The sequence below is a fragment of the Crocodylus siamensis genome, chromosome 2 (genome assembly GCF_052110815.1).
Source record: "Crocodylus siamensis isolate JL-2025a chromosome 2, ASM5211081v1, whole genome shotgun sequence".
Lineage (NCBI taxonomy): Eukaryota > Metazoa > Chordata > Crocodylia > Crocodylidae > Crocodylus > Crocodylus siamensis.
In genome coordinates this window covers 225,159,491-225,181,100 of record NC_143396.1, presented here as the reverse complement: position 1 = coordinate 225,181,100, position 21,610 = coordinate 225,159,491, and the positions used below count along the sequence as shown (strand labels likewise).

General features: G+C 43.0%; 1 protein-coding gene across 4 annotated transcripts in view; it reads right to left on the bottom strand.

Annotated features, from left to right (window-relative positions):
* Positions 1–21,610, bottom strand: part of SUSD6 (sushi domain containing 6) — a 121,402-nt gene that overhangs the window by 82,670 nt on the left and 17,122 nt on the right. Inside the window, exon 1 of one of the 4 annotated variants that reach the window (XM_090033233.1) lies at positions 21,080–21,171. The exons of 2 other annotated variants lie outside the window; for them this stretch is intronic. The gene's annotated coding sequence lies outside the window, so the exon portion shown is untranslated. Of the gene's footprint in view, positions 1–12,229; positions 12,339–21,079; positions 21,172–21,610 lie in introns of those variants that run through there. One more of the 4 variants, XM_090033235.1, reaches the window with a different exon arrangement.

Here is a 21,610-nt window from a genome sequence, read left to right as displayed (position 1 = left end):
CTGCTACTTTTACTTTCTGGAACTTCCAGGGTCAGACTAACCCATGCTCCCAAAAGAGTGGGGTGGCACACATGGTGGCAGCATACGCCACTCAAAACTAGAGCTTGGCTGGTCAGAGCCACACTCCAGCTGCTAGCCAGGCTTTCCTGCTGCAGAAGTGCCATGGCTGGATCTCCTGGAGACCCCTATTACTTCAGGTAAGGCTGCTGGGGCCAGCACAGTTGCTGGCCCCAACCTCCCCTACCCCACCTAGGGTAATCTGCCACACGCCACAGAGCACATGGTATGGGCATTCCCTGGGGACAAATATCAGTGACAAGGCGAGGTGTGCTGTTGCTACTTGTCCCCAAGGAAGAAAAAAAACCTCAAAACAAACAAACCTACCCACTTGCCTAGATGTATCCAGAGATTTCAAAGAGGAAACTATAGTGTCAGAAATATTCTAACCTGTTGTGGTAGGAGTTCTTTGCAACAAAAGAATTGCTCTATTAATTTTTTTGTAGTCAAAGAAAGAGTGAACGCTAAGACCTAGCATTTTCTAAGTGGTACCCTGAGTATAACAAGGGGTGACTTGAGTCTAAAAGGGCTGAAAACCACTGCTAACACTATTCAAATCAGAGGATTAGAACTTGTACATAAACTGGCTGGTGACACCATGTAAAAAGTTTACTCTCATGAAAAACACTTTTTTAAAAAACAGGAAATTACATTGGCAACACACTGTCCAAATTTTTGTCCTGATGAACTGCGAAAGATCACCAGAAAATAAAGAGGGGAACCTTCTAGTGAAGCTTATGCTTGCTTTAAAAGGTATACATGGTGAAACATGAAATATACAACATGCAATAACTGAATACAGAGACAACTTTTCTTCTTCCCTCAAGCAAGGGCCACTAAAGAATACACAATATATGCAACATACACATGACAGAACTATATTTAGCCCCCTCAAAATCAGGCTATACTCATACTCCAACACCTAAATTTGACTGACCCTTAAAGATGCATCGATAGGGAAGGTGGAGGGGTCTCCTAAAATTGATCCTGAAAATATGGAATCAACTTTTTATGCAAAATTGGCTTGCAATCAGAACAATGTGAGGAGTGCTTGTTGAAATACTCTGTCCAAAAGATAAAGGAATAATCATCTACACCCATTTCTGTTGCTCAAAGCCACTTCCCCAAGCCCTTTATGACAGCAGAACCATAAGTATGCATTTGCTTTCTCCATTTCATGAATTTGACATGCAACTAATTTTTCAAAACAGAAAGAAAGGAATCCTCCATCTTTCCCCAGAGCAGCCAAAGCATTTGAACTCTAAGCTGGGTACAAGAAGACAACAGGTTAAATCCATTTGTTAAACTCCCTTCAATTCTCTACCATCTCAAATTTGCATTTCATCCAAGGCCATACAATTAAAATGAATCAAAAATGGATAGAAGTCTTTTCCTACATACACTGAAAGATACCACTGACCTGGAACTAATATGTTAAACACATTCACAAGGCTATCCTCTCAAGCCTTAAGTCCTAAAATAAACCCAGTGCAACAGATGTTTGGGATGGGAAGGAAGAAAAAAGCAGCTTCTAGGTTACTTACCCAATATTAAAGCAATGGCACTAAAGCAATATTTGATCAAGTGCTCAAGAGAAAAGAGCCACTCAATTGATGCTTTTTCTTGCACAAAGCAAAAACAGTCTCTCTTGTTGTGGAAAGGAATAGTTACAAACAGGCTTTTCTTACATGCAGAACTAACTTGGCCTCTCACCCTTCCTATATGAAGGAAATATTATGCAGAACTCTTACAAAAGAATACCATACAACTCCTTATGCAAGACATTACTGGCCTGTTACAGCTGCTTAAGAGTTAACACCCCCCACCCTGCCCCCAAACACTAAAGAATCCCTGTCATCTGTAACTCTAAATATAGAGAAATGGGCAACATCTGGAAAGATCCTATTCAAAGCAGCCAACACAACTGTAAAATGTAGAAGAGTTAGAGCTTGCCATTTGCAACTACCTACATTTTTAAATGAAAAGTCTTTTAAAGTTGCCCAGGGTTTTTAACACTTTTCATTTCACTGCAGTCAACACTTACATATGAACTTTAGCCTCCTTTATGACACCTAAAACTGCTTATCCATGACAACACATTACTGTTTAACCTGTGTACCCAATACAAAATTGTTTTCAGATAAGACGTTTTCCTTATTCCTTCTCTTCCACTCGTAAGGCCTACTTTTCTTCCAAAGAAGTTATTCATTCCACATTTGGCTTGTAGGACTGCCTTATGGAAGGATGGGAGGGGGGAGGGAGGAACACAGACAGACAACAAAAAAACCCCAAAGACTCCCCAAAACAACCCCCCCACTTTTTCAGCATCACAGGACGGCAGCTCATGCCACTAGTTAAAATACAACTCATATGAACAAAAGAATGTTCAGTAGCGCTTTCAACATTATTGTTTTAAAAACAGCTGCTAACACAGACCATCCCAAACACCCACTTCTTTTGCACAGCCTTTAATAACACAGTTCTACAACCCCCATCTCAAAACCTCCCCAGCTACCAGCATAAGAAAAAAATCACGCAGAAGTCCAGAGTCTAGAATTCAAGAAGAATTGGAAATATCCAACAACTTTTTGCTGGGAAGGTTGCAAATTCAGTAAATGTCTAAAGACAATTCTCAATGCATTAGATTCAATATTCTCTACACTATAGTCAGTTAACCCTCTAACTTTGGACTCTTGCATGTTGTTAGCTCCTATGCTTGCAGAGGTATACCTGGCAATGAAGATGGGTGCTTAGAAATACGTTTGGGCAATCCAAGATTTCAGCTATAATACAATAATACAGCACTATGCTCTAACTTTGTCAAGGGCCAACAGAGGTTTTTTTGGGTTTTTGGTTTGTTTTTTTTAAAACAGGGTCTCTAGTAACTATGTGTATTGAAGACACACTCCAAGAAACGGATTACGTTTAAACCCTTTTGGGAACTACTTTGCCCCGTTAAAAAGCAAGTTCATCATATCTGTACAGATGGAAACAAACTTATAATCAGATATACATGCTATGACTAGTCTTTTTGATTGGTATGGTACGGTACAGTTTAACAACGCTGCCAGTATTGGAGGCCAGTAATTCAACAAAAAGCATTCCCCCACATTTACCTACAGTGAAGTAGCGATACTGTAGTGTAGGTCATAACAGATCAACTAGCAGAGCTGCAAAAAGCTTGGCCTGTGTTGCTTAATGAAGAGCATAATTAAGTCTGTCAAATCTCAAAAATAAACTAAGGTAGCATCCTGTATCATTCTAAATGGATCTGACTTCCCTTTAACAAAGCCAAAACTATCAGGATACAGGCCTCTGAAATAAGAGGATGTGCTTTTAATTCCAGCATCAATAAGAGTGTGCTTCACTGAGCAGATATTCCAGGCTAAAAGAAGAGGATGGAGGTCCACAGCAACACAGGAATCAGTTGCCCAACAAATCCCCAAAGCTCTAGGCTTTCTATGTACTTTATCAATAATGTTAATCTTTCCACCTGCAGAGAGCTCTGCCCGTCCTTCTTAACCATAACACACTGCAGCTAGCTCACATGAAGCTCATCTGCACCTTGAATGTTACAGCTGACAGTGCAGGGCAGTCACAACTCAGCTCTGAAAAAAAGCATTCATTCAGGACTTCACACAAAATAAAGAAGCTAGAGAAAAGAATGAATGGAATTGCACAAAAGGTCAAAGCTCCCAAAACAAGCTCTGTTCCAAGAGATGAAGAAAGGAGAGGAACAAAGACTGTAGAGAATATTCAATAAAACTCAGATGTTCCCAAGGTCAAGATGGCAGAGAATGAGGTGCATGCTAACATTTCAGCGTCGAGGCTGCCACTGAAACAGAAGGCACAGTCTGTGGATAACATCACCATGAAGTTCATGGTGTCTAAAGACAGTCAGTGTTAAGAGATGGCATTATTCCCAGACACTAATGAAGAGATTAAAAATGAGACCTACAGCTTCTTCATACTGATAGAAGCAGTAAAGAACAGGCTGTTGCCTGCAGCACTGCAAAATAAGAATCATTTTCTAAAAGGAAAAGGGTAATCCCCCTGCATCCAGATTCATGTCAGTGACACAGAACACAGGACACCATCGCAGGGATCAAGGATGTGTTCTCAAGATCACAGGCTGCACTCTTAGGGAATGACAACAACTCTGCTGGACAAAGCAGTCTGAAGCCTCAAAAAGAAGAAATAACTGATTAAGATGCACAAAATAGGAACAGTTTGGAATGGGCTCCTTTTCAAAATGGGCCTGATAGTCACTCTAAATCAAGCCTTAATCTGGTTCAATACAGGCCACGTGGCATCAGCAGCACATCGGTGGCAGTGGGTTTTGCCTGGGACTACATCAGAGTTCGGCAACTCAGAGCTGTGCCTATGCCACCACTGCTTCCCCCAGCTACCCTTCTCCCCTCCACCCCCAACCCTACTCTTTGGCTGTAGCACAGCTGTACTTTAAGCCAGGCAGCTGGAAGCTGTATCCTTGCTCCTGCCTTCTTCACACCACACCACTCCCCACGCCATCTCCCAGCTGCAGCCAGGAAGCAGGGGATCTGGGTTAAGCAGTGGCAGCAGCACAGGCACAGGTCTTTGCTGCCTAACCCCAGCAAGGGCACAGGTATAGACAAAGCCCTGAAATTTCACTGGCTGAATCCAGTGGCTCCAAAGGCCAGATGTTGCCAACCCCTAGTCTAAATAAACAGCATTCTGATCCAATACCTTTCTTGCACAGATAGGTACATACGTAGCCCAGTGGTGCTCAACCTGAAGCTCACAAGACAGATCCAGCTGGCACAGCCACATCATCCAGCCTGGGGGTTCCCTAAGGTCTAGAAACATGACGGTAGAGGGGTGGAGGCATTGTTAACTGCTGCCAATTTCTTGGACCAGCAGGGAGTTTCAGGGGCTGGGACACAGCTGGATCCAGGCACACAGGGTCAGGCCCATGGTCCAACCCCATATAAGATCCAGCCTGTGGACCAACGCTGGGTGACTCACCCAGCCCACAGGGTCACAAGGTTGGGTGCCACTGATCTAGTCCAGTGCTTCTCAACCTCTTTAGGCTCCAGCAGCCCTCCATAAGTCCTGCCAGTTGAATGGCACTCCAATTCAGTAATTTATTTATTGCAGCTCTTAACTCCTGGCAGGAGGGAGAAGTGATCACTTTGCCACAGCTCTACTGCTTTGCAGGAGGCAACCACTGAGCATACATACCTTCTTGTACTGGACGCACAGATTAGCCCATCTGTGTTTAGCTCCTCACACAGGAAAAGGGGGACAGAAGGAGCAGAGCAAGCAAGAAATTAACTCCATAAACTTACCTCCTCTTGCACTGGAGTCAGGCAGAGATGAAGGTGCATCTACCTCTTTGCCTGCAGGCTAGGCAGGGAGATGGTTCTTATCTCTTTGCACCCCACATCAGCCATGTTGAGAACCACTGATCTAATCCAACAAATTACAGACTATTTCAAAAGTAAGCATTATTGATATAATTAAGATGTAGTCTGAAAAAGTACTTTATGAACACAGGGTGCTATGTCTTGTAAAAACAAAGTATATGGTACTTGCTACACAGATCACTACAGATTTCCAGAGTAGCAGCCTTTAAAGAAGTTAAATTATTTTCTTTAAACTGAAGTCACTACTGTTTACAAAGATTCTACTTTTTCCCTCCTTCCCCATAAATACTGAACAGGATTTATTCAAATCAGCAATTTCACTGTTATCAAGTTTTAGACTATTTGTTTATTGAAAGTAGAATATTGGTGGGAAGAATGTGGGAGTGATCATACCTTGATTAGCTTATGAGCAAAACCAGAAGGAATAAAAGTACTATACCTCTTTAAATGCAAGATCTCCCTGTCTGCATTTGATAGAACAAGTGACTGCAAGACATGCTATCAAATATAAGTGGGGGGGGGGGAAGGGAGAGGGTTAGACAGCATTTTAGCTGCAGAACCTTTTTCATGCTGTGTAATAAAACCCCTACAGATCTCACATGCTGCCTTCTCCTCCTCCACACACACATCCCAATGAAAGCCACTCAGTTAAAATGTCACTTCTTATCACATTTTCTATGCCTGGCACATGTATTATAATATTCTTGTCAATCCATCTATGACTAGCTGTTCTGACTCACTGGGCAAATGTGAAATGGAAGAGCTGTATATGGAAAACCCTGGGTTTGTGCCAGATGATGAATTCTTGCTGCAGACACGACAGCACCAAGGAAAATAAATAAAAACAAGCTCTTTCTTGGGCATATTTGTATAACCATAGTATATGGGAGCTCTAGGCATGGACAATGCCACAACTGTGTCTGGTGCTATGCAGAAACCAAAAGATGGCTCCTGCCTTAGAGAGCCTACAATACAAGCTGACAAGAGAAAGGAGACAAAGACTGAATAGAAGAAAGCAAGCAGTGAGCAGGCCGATTTATAACTAACCAGCAGACCTCTGATGCTACTTCATCAGGTTCCTGCTGTTGAGTGCACTCTCAAGTTGGGAACTGTTCAGGTCAATGGAAAAACTAGTATGCAATACAATCTGGGAGGTAGTACAAAAAGCTGCATGTTGTCTTCTAAATGTGGATTCAGAAAACTCATAAATAAAATGAAAGAGGGCTCAGATCCTGCTGTAGAGCATACAGAGAATTTGGCATGAAGGTAATTATTGAGCAAAATTGTTTGGAAACCAGTTATAGAATGCAGACTCTAGGCACATCTACATGAGACGTATTAATGCAATTAACCTATGTTAATGTGCATTATGGGTGTACATCTACACATGCATGCTTTTAGTGTGCATTAACTTAGGATGGTGCCTACATTTGATACCTGCAAATGCAGGTATCAAATTTAGATGAGATTAGTTAATACGCATTAACACACACACATTTAACCTGGCACTAACTTTAGTGCTGGGTCTGCCCACCACTAGGGGGCCGGCCTGAGTCCAGCCCCAGGTAACATTCAGGGGCTATTATGCTGGGCACCTGCCCCAAGGCCCTGTTCCCTAGTGCTGCCCCCCAGGTTTGAAGACCCAAACTATAGTTTTCCTCCTGTATATAGCTTCCCATTTGTAAGTGGGTTGTTTATTGTTGGTGGGTGTGGAAGGTGGTGGAGTGGTTCTGTTGGTTAAAGGAGAGTGGCGGCAGGTGTTGTGAGGGTAAAGTTTTTCCGTTTCATCCATGTGCATGTCCTGAGAATGGTGCTCGGGGTGGGCTGGAGCAGGGAGTGCAGGAAGTAGGGGTTGGGCAAGGCCTCCTGCAGCCTTTGCCTTGGCCCCTACTGGTGGGTGTGTGGCTGTTCTGGGGCCTGGGCAGACACGGGGAGGAGAGAGGCCTGCTGGGACCAGCAGGAGCATAAGGAGCTGGTTGCAACTGGCAGGGACTAGATTGGAGCAGCAGGGTACTGGGCATTACTGGCAGGAGCACCCATCATGCGGAGAGGCAGGGAACCAAGGAGGGAGCTGATGCATGCCCCTGTGTCAGGCACATGGCTCCTGGGCAGGGAACCGGCTGGCCAGGGATCAGAGTTTTCCAGATGGCTGCCAAGTGCTGGCAGCTGGCTCTGGCTTCAACATAGCTGCCAAGTGCTGGCAGCCATATGGCCGGAGGTTGGAGCTCCCCCCAAAGGCCACAGGGGCACATGGCAGGGCTGCAGGAACTTGGGATTAACTTTAGGTGTCAAGTCCAGGGGCTTGGGACTAACTTTAGTACCAAGTCCCTGCATGGGTAGACACCTGCCAAAAGTTGCTTAATATGCATTAAATTTAGTCATGCTCAAATGTATGTGTAGATGCATCCTTTGACTTGGTTTTCATTTTTGAAACTAGAATCTGTGACTGTCATTGAATAAGTATTAGTTAGATTTGTATAAAGACACAAAAGAGAGACCATCTATCTATCACTATACTCTTTGAATTGTTTTGCTATCTTGACCTCACCTTTAGTTTTCAGGTGTTTGTCCTTCTTCCCAAGATTCTACAGATTCGTCTCACCCTAGCCTTCTCCTGAACTACTGGTACGTACCCCTCCTTACATTAGTTCCTTAATATCCCATCGCCACATGCTCCCATCTAGGATGCGAGAAAAAGCCTTCCATTTCCCCCTTGATTCTTTTAACAAAGACCCACACTTTGAAACATTTCCTGAACTAAGCTTAACAAAGTCTTCTGTGCTTCCCAAAGCTGCAAAATTGTCCCAAGGCTCAGACAAGTCAGACTTAGTGCATATGGTTTTGAGGACAACTACCTTGTGCATTTTACATGATTCTGCCCAGTTATAGCACAGAATAACTATGTATATTTTTTGTTCTCACAGGCACCATCCATTTAATTTTTATACTGAGAACTCTTAACAGATTTAATTTAAACCAACTGGTCCTTAACTTAGAGCATCAAAAAGTGAACTAAAATGCAGCGGCATTCCCCATTTCATGTTATTTGTAAAGTAACATTTTACTGCATTTTCCAAAACAAGACACGTGATCACACGGGAACTCCTTCGCCCAGCATAGGAGGTATGCATAAGGCAGGATTATGACCCACCAATAGCAGCTGGACATGCTGAGACCTTAGCCTACGCCTGCAGCATTCAGAATACATTTGGAAACTAGTTTTAGAAAAACACCACGAATATCCACCAAATCTAAGGTGTGAGGAAGAGGGGGTTGACTGGACTATTGCCACAGAACTCCTCACTGGGTAGAATCTTGCCCAGGGCTGCTGGAGACACTTCTCAAGATGTCACTTCATGTCCAAGTCTGCCATCCACCAGCCAGGGTAGATGGAAACACTGGAACAGCAATGATAAAAATCAAACAGTTGGGGGCCAGGAAGATACAGGATGAGAGGTAAGTAGCATTCTCCAAGTACCTGAAGTCACCTACAAGCCATAGAACAAGCAAGCAAACGTTTGCAGCGAGAAAAGTGTTTCCGCTCCAAGTGTCTTTGGAAAGCACTTAGTACATAATTGGAAATTCTACAAAATAAACAACTGTAGAGGGCGATTATATAATACCTTAAAATTTGCAATACTGGCCTGGAGGTTCCTCATGTCCAAACACTCCTATGTAGGACCATTCCCTTGATTGTTAAGACAATACAAGGATGAGATTGCCACTTCCCTGCATTTTAGTAGCTAGTCCCAGGGGAAACCTGAGAGCTGAGTGCTCCTGTAACTTAACCACTGTTGTTTACATTTTTCAGTTGTGTGGTTTTGCCTCTTCTCTAGAGGACAATATTTAATTTTAGCTTAGTCTTCAACTGAATCTCCCCTGTGATGTTAATCCAGACACATCCTCTCTTTTTTTGCAAACTCCTGTGGGTCTTAATTTGCTTGTTTAAACACCATATACAATGGCATAATCAGACAAAAATGTCTGTCTCATCTACCCAAATTGGAAATACTCCGCAAATAAACACAAGTTTGATTAAACATCAACAAAAGGTATCACTCAAGATTATTATTTTTATTATGGCAGTATCTAGAAGCCCTACAGACTGTACAAAACTGGAGAAGGATGATCCTGGATACAATCTAAACCAGGGGCAGGCAATTATTTCAGGCAGAGGGCTGCTTACTGAGTTTTGGGAAGCCATCAAGGGCCGCATGACAGGCAGCCCGGAGCAGATAAATATTACTTTTCTAACTTTTTTAGTGGCCCCATGGGGCGGATAGAATGGCCTGGCAGGCCGCATCCGGCCCATGGGCCGCATTTTGCCCACCCCGATCTAAACAGATGAAAGATAAAAAATGAAGACATTGAAACAATTAGCTTTAGAATTTCTATAAAATGCTGAAGTACTGATTCAGAAGTGTGCATAAGGAGGTGGGTGCTATGCTAAAATAATGTAGGACAATACAGGTGGGGTTTTCATTGTAGCCATGTTGGCTTAAGGACATAGGCAGGCAAGGTTCTTTGGGTAGATGCGAAAGTTCTTAGCAAGCTTTCAGGTACAGTCACCCTTCTTCGGGCACAGGGAATCTCTGCTGGTCTGAGACTCCAAGAAATGTGAGAAGTCAGAAGTGTGGCAGGATACAAGTGAGAAATGTAAATAGGTAGAAGTGAGAAAGACAAAAAGATAAAGCAAAGAGGGGAAGGGGAAGAAAACAGGGCGGGAAAGGTAAAAGGGAGACATTACAGTGATAGAATTAGACAATTCAGATTAGACATCAGGAGGCACTAATTCACTGTCAGGGCAGCTAGGATCTGGAACCAACTTCCAAGCAAAGTGGTGCTGGCTCCTACCCTGGGGATCTTTAAGACAATGCTTGACAAATCACCTTGCTGGGGTCATTTGACCCCAGTACTCTTTCTTGCCATGGCAGGGGGTCAGACTTGATAATCTCCTTAGGTCCCTTCCAACCCTACTAACTATAAAACTAAGAATACAAGGTAGAAAAGAGGCCATCAGTGAAAAAGGAAATAGTTGGAGATCAGGAAAACAGGAATGAGAGCAGCTCAAAGTGTGAGAGGATGTAGTGAAAACATAAATTAGGTAAAAAAGGAAAAACAAAAGTGGTAAAGCAGGGGAAGGGGGGAGAAGGCTGCAATACAATAATCCAGAGGTGCTCAACCTCTGGCTGAGGCCCTGGCACTAGATTGGGCACAGTGGCCCCTAGAGCCAGATCCCACCACATGGGGCATGTTCCAGCCCGCACCATTCATCTGGCCCATGGGGCCAAAACCATGAGCACCGCTGCAATAATCCACTGGGGCGGGGGAATGTCTCTTTCCATTTCCACAGTGGAAGCTTAACTACCCAGTGAAGTAAGCCTTCGAGGCTTGCATCTAATATCATCTTCAGTCCAGACAAAATAAACTGAGCTACAACTTCAGAGCAGATTCCCAGACACTGTTCCAAATAGGTCATGCTAAACATCATTTTTTTCTAGAATGGATATCAAAACACTTTAAGAGAAGTTTAAGGAGTCTGTAGGGATGTAAGACACTAGAAGCTTTCACTATTAAAAATGCCCTGGCATCAGTTTTGGATGGAATCCTGTAGTCTGAAGACTCCGTTGTACAAATCTTTCCAAATTTTCTTCTTTACTAGGTCTTCTACACCTCTTCCACAGAACAAAAGGCAGAGTTTCTGTTTAAGAGGTACAGATCACGGTATTCCAAAACAAGATTTAAAATATTTAGGATTAAATGTTGGCTCATTCCATAAGGACTGCCAGCCCTAATTTAGACAATTAGAAAAAGCCATGCACAGATAGGATGATAGAAGGTATTCTGAGCTGTGCTCCTCCATTAAAGCTGTAGGCCATCACAGTACTGTATTGTGTGACCCCACCAGTTGGGATTCATAAATACTTTTCCTTCCAAGCAACCCAGAAACTAACAAGTGCCTGAAACTCAGTTTCCAATCAACTGAACAGGAAATCCTGGCTCATGAATAAGGCTATTTCTGTCATTAGCTGCCAGCCAAATAAAAAGAGTTCTCAACTAAGCAGGTTACTCTTCCTCACAACAGTATTTACCAAGAAATTTACTATCAAATCAATCCTCCCTATAAGCCTTCCCTTAAAAAAAAGTGTCATGCTATTTTAGCAAGAGCTCAGGGCAATGCCTGTATTCCTCCAATATCATTCCTACAATAAAGTATTATCTGCATTCTTGGACATGATCAAGCCAGTACCCACCTTATTTCATCACAGAGAACCTCAATATGCTTCACTTTGCAATATTACATGCCAGGTTTTGCTGTTAAACGAGAGCAGCTTCACTGAAGTTGGTGGATATGAAGTACTGAAAAAGCTTACATTTTCCCGTAGATACATTACCGCTGAAATCCCACTATTGTGTTGTGGAATAAGGCAGCAACTGCAACTAGCAAGCAGCATTAACTGCACAGAAGGCAGGAAAGTTTCATCTCAGGATGCCAGCCAAATGCCTGTACTTATAAGAAGAGCTAAGGGATCCTGAGTATTTGCGTATAGCCAATGAGCACTCAAACCCACACTATTTTATGAAGTGTAGATGTCCGACTGGCATGCATACCCAATCCACAAGTTACTGGTGTGAAGCATGCTCAAAGAATCCCCAATTTAAAAAACATATTAGGGTTGCATACCTGCAAATCAGGCAAACACTTAAAGAAAAATAAATCATTGAACACTAGCTTTTCTAAGAAAACCAGGAGTTCAGTTACGTACCTCAGAAAGATGAAGTCAAGTCATTCATACCGGCAAACCCATCCTCAGTCCTACATACTGCACCAACTTTTTTTTATTCTTTCTGGATGCAGTCATTTGTCTCCTGCACACCAGACAGCTGGGTGATGCTGCAGCCTGTATCTGGCACTTAGGGAGAAAGCCTGTCTGAAGCAGTCTATCACCATATGCCTGCTATTCCATGTTAAACTAGAACAGCAGCTCAAGGGTACGTGAGAACAAACAATTAGGACTAGTCGAGGGAATACAAAAAAGAAAAACAAATGATTATGTACAAAAAACTCTCCCTACCCCCTCCATAAACTCCACCACCGCTTTGGGATATAAATTGACACAGATTTGTAAAGAGGCTAGGTTCACCATAAAAAGGTAGGAGCAGGGACAGAAGATTTAGTTTTATATTAAAGAAAAGATGACGAAAGAGGGCAAAAGCAAGAGGTGACACACAAGGAGAAACAATTCCACAGAGCATAGACTCAGACTTCGGAATCAGGTTACTGCACCCTGAAACGGTCTCACAGCCGCATCTCAAGTAGCTCTTTTGTCCAGTTGGTTATGAATTTTAACATACATTCAGAAATTCATGCCAATAACCCACAATACCAGAGCCATTGCTGCCAGCAGCTCTCTACAGACAGGATGTAGGAAAACAAAGAACAAAAATGACTCAGCAAAATCAAAAACAGCCACACAGTGCGACAAACATCTGCTACTTTTACCAGAAATGCCATATGGTCTGTATCTGACAGAGAATGACTTAATTCATATTTAAAGCAAGAGTACTAGGTCATTTCTCCAAAGCTAAAAGAAAACATCAATCCTCCTTTTTTCTGACCCCAGCACCCCACCAATTCAAATTAGTATTTGGCTTGATGAAGGACTCAAATTGCCAGCACTCTAGACTGGGCAGTGAGGCCAAGAGGCTTTTCATGAGATGATGCCAGAATAAGGGGGATTACAATACTCTTTCTGGAGTTTTGTTTAGCTCTAACTCAAGGCTGTTTTACCCACAGTACATTCAGTGGCATTGGGCCGGAAGACCAGTTTTGTCACTAGCCGATTACAGCAATGCAGTGGAACCATTCAACAACTAAAAAGGAGTTTGGCACAAAGCTGCATGGCAGGTACAGTAAGTCCCAAGCTGTTACCTCCCACCCTACTAGCCTTCACATCCTTTAAGAAAAAGAAAAAAAAAATCCCCATCACAGAATTTGGAAGAATGCAGCAGGTTCAGACATGAAAGCTGTTCAAGTACATACAAGCTTTATACAATTAACAGAAGCCAGAAGCATCAAACCCAATGACTTATCAAAACCTTGAATGCTAGTACAGTTTTAGATAATGACGGTATTTCTGAAGCTCTACTTGGTAGGGGCTTGATGCAGGCAACACTCTCTGGGCTGGTCAGGCTGGATAATCTCAGTGGTCCCACCTTTCTGTTGCCTTTAAGTTTGACATGCACTTAAAAACAGATGTACGATGGATACAGCTTGCTCAGAGAGTGGGAGAAAATGTCACCAACCGCTAACTGTGGCCTCCTCAGACTTGTGAAGCTTCTCTACCTATTGAGGCACAACACAAATGCATTCAACTCAATCAGTTCCTGCAACATTTGTCAATCTTTTTCATTTTGCCAACCTAAATCCTATCCACTGTGTGGAATTAAAATGCTCTTCTTCTTTCTGAATATAGTTTCCATGACAGGAGACTGAAAGCAAAAAGAAACCAGGAGAATTATACAGTGGCATTGAGCAGTGCAAGCTCATGGGGGAGGGGGGTGGTTTTTGTTCAGAAGCAGCTATGCTATCTGAATTTACAGAATAAATAGAAGAGAACTGATCTAATGAACTGGCATCAGCACTGTAACCCGCAACTTGTTCCCATACCACAGCCTCTTTAAAATAACGCAAGTAAAAAAATTAGAACCATTCTTTCAGTCAGTCAAAGTCTACACCAGGGGTTCTGGTACACGCAACCCTGGGGGTACGCAAGACATCTCTGCGGGGTATATGGGAGAAATTTTGTAATGCCAGATTTATTTTCATTAGAATAGGCATTTAAGGGGTTAAAATATAAACCATATGCTGGTAGGGGTATGCAGGCAGCTGGTAAATCCGGAAGGGGGTACAGAATAAAAAAAAGTTTGGGAATCTCTAGTCCACAGTTTCTCAACCTGTGGTATGTGTACTCCTGGGGTACATGAGACCCAGGCAGGGGGTATGGGGGTACCCCACCACTCTCTCACCCCTTCCTCTTCTCAAAACTACAGCAAAAAAATTTGGTACGCATTAAATCCCTCGGTAATAACTTGGTGTGCTGTGCTTTGCGTGGCACTGGTTTCAGCCCTCCTAGCTTTGGCCAACATCACCTCTAGCCCAGGTACATATTTGAGTTGTTCACCCCTGGTGTAAAAGGTGGCAACCCGACCCACGCCAGATCAGACATCTGTCATATCACAACCTTATATACACAGGCCTTCTTCCAACATATGGCACAGTGATGTAAATATAAAATCCCCTGGAAAATTGAGTGTTGGGGTACTTATTAGAATTTTCAGAAGTTAGGGGGTACTTGCTACTTAAAAGGTTGAGAAACACTGCTCTAGTCTACACTAACAAATAGTCAAATGAACAAATAGACTGTTTTCTTTCAAGACAAGACAGGTACAAAGTACCTGTACTTCTCTTCCTATACACATCATCTTTTCCAGAGGAACAGATCTCAGGTGAAAAGCCTAAAGGCTTCAGAGTCCACAGATCCATCACCCTCTCTACTCCCACATGAAGTATGCCTGGCTTATCAGTACCTGGCATTTGCTTAGAGAAGGACCGAAGCCAGGATTCAGAAGATACCATGAGTAAAACTTTAATCCAAACCACCTCAAATCTACCATATGAAAGCTCAATTCTGTCACGCAGCCAAAGTTATTCCTGCTTCTGTGCTTATAAGCAAGTCAAGGGAAGATGGTACCAGAGAAAATTGTTACCAACAACTGTGTAGGGCTAAGGAGCACAGTCAAAAACTTCTGATGAAAAACAAGGAAATTTTACATGAGAATGTCAGTGGCAGCCAAAGTATTTACTGAGGAAGGTGGGGTCAGTGTACTCATTTTAAAACCAGAAACTTCATCAGCAGGTTTTACAGAAACCAGCTTTTGATGACAAACTATGTTTATGATTTGTTGCCTGAAGGCAGAAAAAAAAATGCTGGTTTTCTTCTACATGTCCATTTTGTTTTTAACACTACCTATCACTACTTCTAACCTATACAAACCTTGCTAAATCAGACTAACTAATCCAGAGAGGTGCAAAGAGAGAGAGGAAAAAAAAACCCCAAACCCCCAAAACAAAAAACAGAGGGTGGACTTTTGTACATGGTAGCTAAACTAAGCAGTCTAATACCTAAGCTGAAAATTGGTTCAGAGCTCCTATCCAAAGTCCTTCTGCCTACTTCAGCTCTTATTCACACATACAACTGTCAGTCATTCTTATACAGAAGCTTTCATGATGCACACACACAAAAAGTTAAGATTTACTCTCTAGAGCACAAGTCTCAGGAAATACATCTCTCTCACATACAAGGTGAGTAAGTATTTATTACTGGTGATGGAGTCAAAATGAGTTGTATTTTCAGATGCCTGGGAGAAGAGTTTATAGTATTGGCAGTCAGAAAGGTCATAGCTTGACTTTAATTGAAAACCTTCAAACTGAAAGCCACTAAGAAGAACTAAATATGGAATACCAGAATATGTACTCACACTGTCACTTTTTTGCCTAACCACAATTCTCACAGACCAAAGACCCAGAGCTTCACAGCTCCTCCCTACCCATCTCCACCAAGTTCTCTCCTCCCCCTAATCCTTTTGCAACCCTTCCTCCCTCCCTTGGGCTACTAGACTTTTGCTGCTGGCTGGGGAAGGCTTTCCCCAGCCTGCAGCAACTATCTTGTTGCACCAAAATGCCATGATATTGTCACGTGCTGGGGAACTCCCCAGCAAGTGATCATATGGTGGCATGTTATTGCAAATCACGTTTTTCAGGAAAATCACTTAATTTCGTGATTTTCACAACAAATGCAAAATTGTGATTTAAACCAGGCTCTAACCATCAGACAGTACAAAAACACTGAAACCAGAGCACATGCAGTTAGTTTATCTTGTATGCTTTCATAACAATAGGAGATAAAAAGGTTTCAAACAGAAGTGGAATGGTTAAACTGACTAAGGTCCTTTAAGTAGTTTGTGCTTCTAAAGCAGGGTGAATTTTTAGGCTGACAGGTACTCTATTTCCATAGTGTTCACCTCTAATTATATTTCTCCGAGAAGAAGCCATTCTGCTTTGTGTACTCAAGACCTTACAGCACTGGGGGGGCAACTTTTCTGGCAAGTGTGCCACAAATTAGCCCCACACCCTCACAAAGTTCAGCCTACCCCTGCCCCGCTTTTTGCCCTATGTTCCCTGCTCAGTCTGCTGCTTTGGTTTCTGCTTCCTGTCCTATCTGCTGCTGTGCTGCCTGTCCCCTCCCCAATCCACTGCATGTCACACTCACAGGATACTCATAACACTTGTGGCACATGTGCCATAGGTTGTCCACCTCTGGCTTAGATGTGGCTAGTTCACCAATTTCAAAACAATGGGCATTTAAATGTCATATCAACACTGACAATTGCAAGGTGATGCACCTGGGGAGGAAGAACCAGCAGAATACCTACAGGTTGGGGACTCCCTTCTCATCAGTACAGAGGCAGAAAAGGATCTTGTAGTCATCACTGATGCCAAGATGAATATGGGCCGGTAGTGTGGGGATGCAGTCACAGGAAGGCCAACCACAACCACACCATGTCATGCATCCACAGATGCATCTCAAGCAGGTCCAAGGAGGTGATCCTCCCCCTCTTTGCAGCACTGGTCAGGCTGCAGCTGGAGTACTGCGTCCAGTTCTGGGCACCGCACTTCAAGAGGGATGTGGACAACATGGAGATGGTCCAGAGGAAGGCTACTCGCATGATCGGGGGCAGCAGGGCAGGTCCTAAGAGGACAGGCTACGGGACCTGAACCCGTTCAGCCTCCACAAGAGAAGGCTGAGGGGGGATCTAGTTGCCTGTTACAAACTAGTCAGGGGGGATCAGCAGGCACTGGGGAAGTCACTGTTCCCCCGAGCACTGCCAGGAGTGACCAGGTCACAAGCTGGCAGAGGGTAGATTCAGATTAGACATCAGGAGGCGCTACTTCACTGTCAGGGCGGCTAGGATCTGGAACCAACTTCCAAGCGAAGTGGTGCAGGCTCCTACCCTGGGGGTCTTTAAGATGAGCCTTGACAATCACCTTGCTGGGGTCATTTGACCCCAGTACTCTTTCCTGCCGTGGCAGGGGGTTGGACTTGATGATCTGTTCAGGTCCCTTCTGACCCTACTAACTATAAAACTATGAAGTCTGGCTATCAGGAAAACAGAGATTCACCCTTGAATCTGAAGTTAGTTATTCAGCATCTCACATCTTTGTTTCTCTGACCTGAATATAAAGGAACCCATGTCTAACAAAAGGCCTTTCTTCCTGCAAGTTTTGCTCTGGGGAAGTCTTTGTAGCCTGCTTGTTCACTTGAGTAATGCAAACTGTTTATATTATGTTTGGCACAGGCATAAATGTGTGCCTGAGCAACCTGGGACATCACAAAGTGAAATACTGCATCCCAGAAGCCTTCACTGACAGAGCAGATCTTCTAATTAAATGTGGGCAGACAGATAAAGAGGTATTTCTCTCTAAACCCTGATGACTCCCAAACTGAAGGCAAAAGCAGCATGGGATTAAAGTTAAAAAAAAAAAAAAGAGCTAGAAATCAGCACTGCACTCCTTTCCTAGCATTTTAGGACAGATATTTGAACAACAGAAAGAATAAAGCATTCTGCATCTAGCTACAGTGTAGTCCCCCTGTGACCAAAACAAAACATCACATATGGTACACAAACCCCTGTCCTCCCAGTGACTTTCCCTGGCCCCACTACAAAGCAACAACTTTTGATCTTAGCCCTCAGCTTCACCTGAGCCATGTTTGTGCCACATATTTGAAATTGCTAGACATGCAGGACTGGCACACAGGGCAATTTTCTGTCCTACCTCTACAGCTGATACTTGCCAACCCAAAGTGGAGTTACATGATCCAAAAAGTCAAACATGGTTTGACATGCCACTGGGCTGTCTAGTTGAACACTATATTGGCTAGAGGCATTAGAAGCGAGAGAAATTAATCCACATGAAATCCAGATACGTTTTAGTTCCCCTAGTTTAGCTAATTTAATTCTGGAAAATACTACAGAGTTTCCAGTCATCTCTTAAAGAAAGAGTCAGAGGTATCAGAGTACAGGATCTTAATCCAGCAATTTCTGCTTTTTTATAAACACTGTAGGGAAATGAGGGGAGAGGGGAGGGAAAACTAAAGCAGTTTCTTCTCCAGCCCTAGCAAAATTTAAACAGAGCTGACCCCACTTAGAGTTTTGTATGCCAAGTTACAGCCCAGAGGTGAAATTTATGGTCATGTAATAAACCCAGTTACCCCAGGACTTGCAACAGAAAGACAGACCTAGAAGCAGCATTTGAGAACATCATGTTCAAATGAATGTAAAATGTTTTTATCTACCGTATGATACTTGAGTCCTGGAATATTTGCTTTCATCTGTATGGCTGAAGGGAGCAATAGTCAGCTAAAGACAAGGGCAGAAACATCTTGAAAAGATCTCTAACTGACAAACTCAATTCCTACAGTTAACCATATGCATTTTTCTTTTTACCTCAAGGGGTGAGTCTACCTCCCCCAATTCCTACAGAAGGGACCTAGAATCAGATCTGAGCCTCGAATACTTATGAGGCTAGTATCTGTTGTGCTGTGGATGCATTTGGATATCTTTAAAAAAGCCTCCCAAAATTTGAATCCAACACAGTAAAAGAAACAATAGCATTGATTCTTTGAGACTCCCACTGCCTTCCAACATAACTCAACATAAGCAAAACCAGTTTGCAAACTCAGTTCCCAACTGGCTGATCTGAACACTAGAAAGAAAGTCCTTAAGGAGGCCTACATTTAAAATCTACTCTAGATACCAACATGGATCATGAAGTAGGTTCAGGCTGGACCTCCCAAAGCACTACTTCACAGCCAGAGCAGCTAGCATCTAGAGCCAACTTCCAAGGGAAGCGGTGCTCACTCCTACCCCGGGGGTTTTCAAAAGGAGGCTAAACAATCACCTAGCCAGGGTCATCTGACCCCAGCATTTTTTCATGCCCATGGCAGGGGGTTGGACTTGATGACCTGCTTAGGTCCCTTCCAACCCCCGCAACTATGAAACTATAGGAATTCTGCAAAACTTTGACCGCCCTTTCGCACCCAGGTGAACCTTGCTAAAATGCCTGCTTAAACTGTGACTGAATTTCACAACTAAATGCCACTTCTTTTCATAAATGGCTCGATTTTTGGTTTCTTGATGCTGTTTACTTCAATACTCCAGGAACAAACAGACCTAGCAGAAAATACATGGTCTCAATTTCTAACAAATATAAACATCAAAAACCTTAGCACCCAACAGGCTGTCAACCTGACAATAAGCAATACTGTAACAACCACCAGCAGAATGCCACAGAAACAGAACTACCTGTTGAGCATGTGCAGTTATGTGCTCAAAACACAGGAATTACAGCATCTGATCAGGCCAAAGATCTATCTAGCCCAGTGTCCGTCTTATCTCTTCAATAAGACAGTGGGGTGCTTAAGGAAAGTGCAAGAAACGCTGCAGAAAGCAGTTATTTAGAACATATTAGTTGGAGAGAGTCCATTGGAGAGCTGCAAAAATGGTGAAGAGGCTGGGTGGGGCACATGACTGATGAGGAAAGGCTGAGGGAACTGGGCTTATTTAGTCTACAGAAGAGAAGATTGATGGGGGATTTAATAGCAGCTTTCAACTACTTGAAGGGGGGGTTCAAAAGAAGATGGAGCTAGACTGTTCTCAGTGGTGGCAGATGACAGAACAAGGAGCAACGGTTTCCAGTTGCAATGAGGGAAGTTTAGGTTAGGTATCAGGAAAAACTTTCCTTACTAGGGAGAGTGGTAAAACACTGGAACAGGTTACCCAGAGAGGTGGTGGAATCTGCATCCTTGGAGGTTTTTAAGACCCACCTAGACAAAGCTTTGGCTGGGATGATCTAGCTGGGGATGGTCTTGTTTTGAGCAAGGGGTTGGATTGGATGGCCTCCTGAGGTCCCCTCCAACCCCAATTTTCTGTGACTATTTATTCCTGAATCAAGCTTCTATTTGTGCAAAACTCACTTGTATGGTAACATCTTGAGCACTAAAATTCACAATCTAAAATGCCTTCATCAGTAAGAGATTCTTGTGGGAGCAGGACTTGGTCACGGCTGCCCTGTTCTAAGTTACTCCACAGGACATTCTTCTCCCCTCTAAAGGCAGCACAGCACCAATTCACCACAGGCTAGAAACAGAGCTAAATTCAGGTTAGTTTCAGATGCAAATGTGGACTCCACTGAAGTCAGTGAGCTCCTACCACTACAATTTTAGAGGTTGATCTAGGATCCTGGTCCTGTTTAAAATGTTAATGTTAACCTTTCATCACCATAAAAAAGTCACTTCATTTTGGAAATGCACCTGCCTTGCCACAGTTATAATTAATTCATGATCATTCAACCTTTGTCTCAGTGCTCAAAGAGACTAAGAAAAACAGAGCCAGGAACTCACTCAAAGTATAAGAGTCATTGGATGAAGGAGCAGGGAGCTTAGGGCTAAAGCAACATATTGATGTCATAAGCCTAAGAGAATAGATGCACAGACCTTCAGTAGCTAACTTTGAGCTGCATGTCTGCGGGGAAAACCTTCTTCTTTCTTTGCAATCTCCATGCTGACAGCTTTAACCCTGCCCCCTCCCAGGCTTCTGAAAAAAAGAACATGCAAGAACTGAGTTCCCAATAATAAATGGGAAAAAAAAAAAAAAAATCAAGTGTTGGTGCTTCAAGCACACAATTGCTTTGGATGTCTAGACAAGTGGCCAGCAATGCTGTCCAAAATTCAGTATTGCAACATGAGTAAGCATGCAGGTGATGTTGCTATTATACAAGCTGAACATCTAAGTCTCACATCCAACCTCTGAAACTATATAGATTTCCACTTCAACCAGACAGACTGCTAGGAAGTCCATTGGGTGGGCCTTGTTAATTAGACATTAACAGTTAACAAGAATGCTTTAGACTGCTTATGTCTACCTTGTATATTTGATTACAGGAATACATAACTATAAAACATCAGCTTGCTTTAACACTGGTTATGGGATGCTATATTCTCATGTACTTGGAAAACCATGTAGTG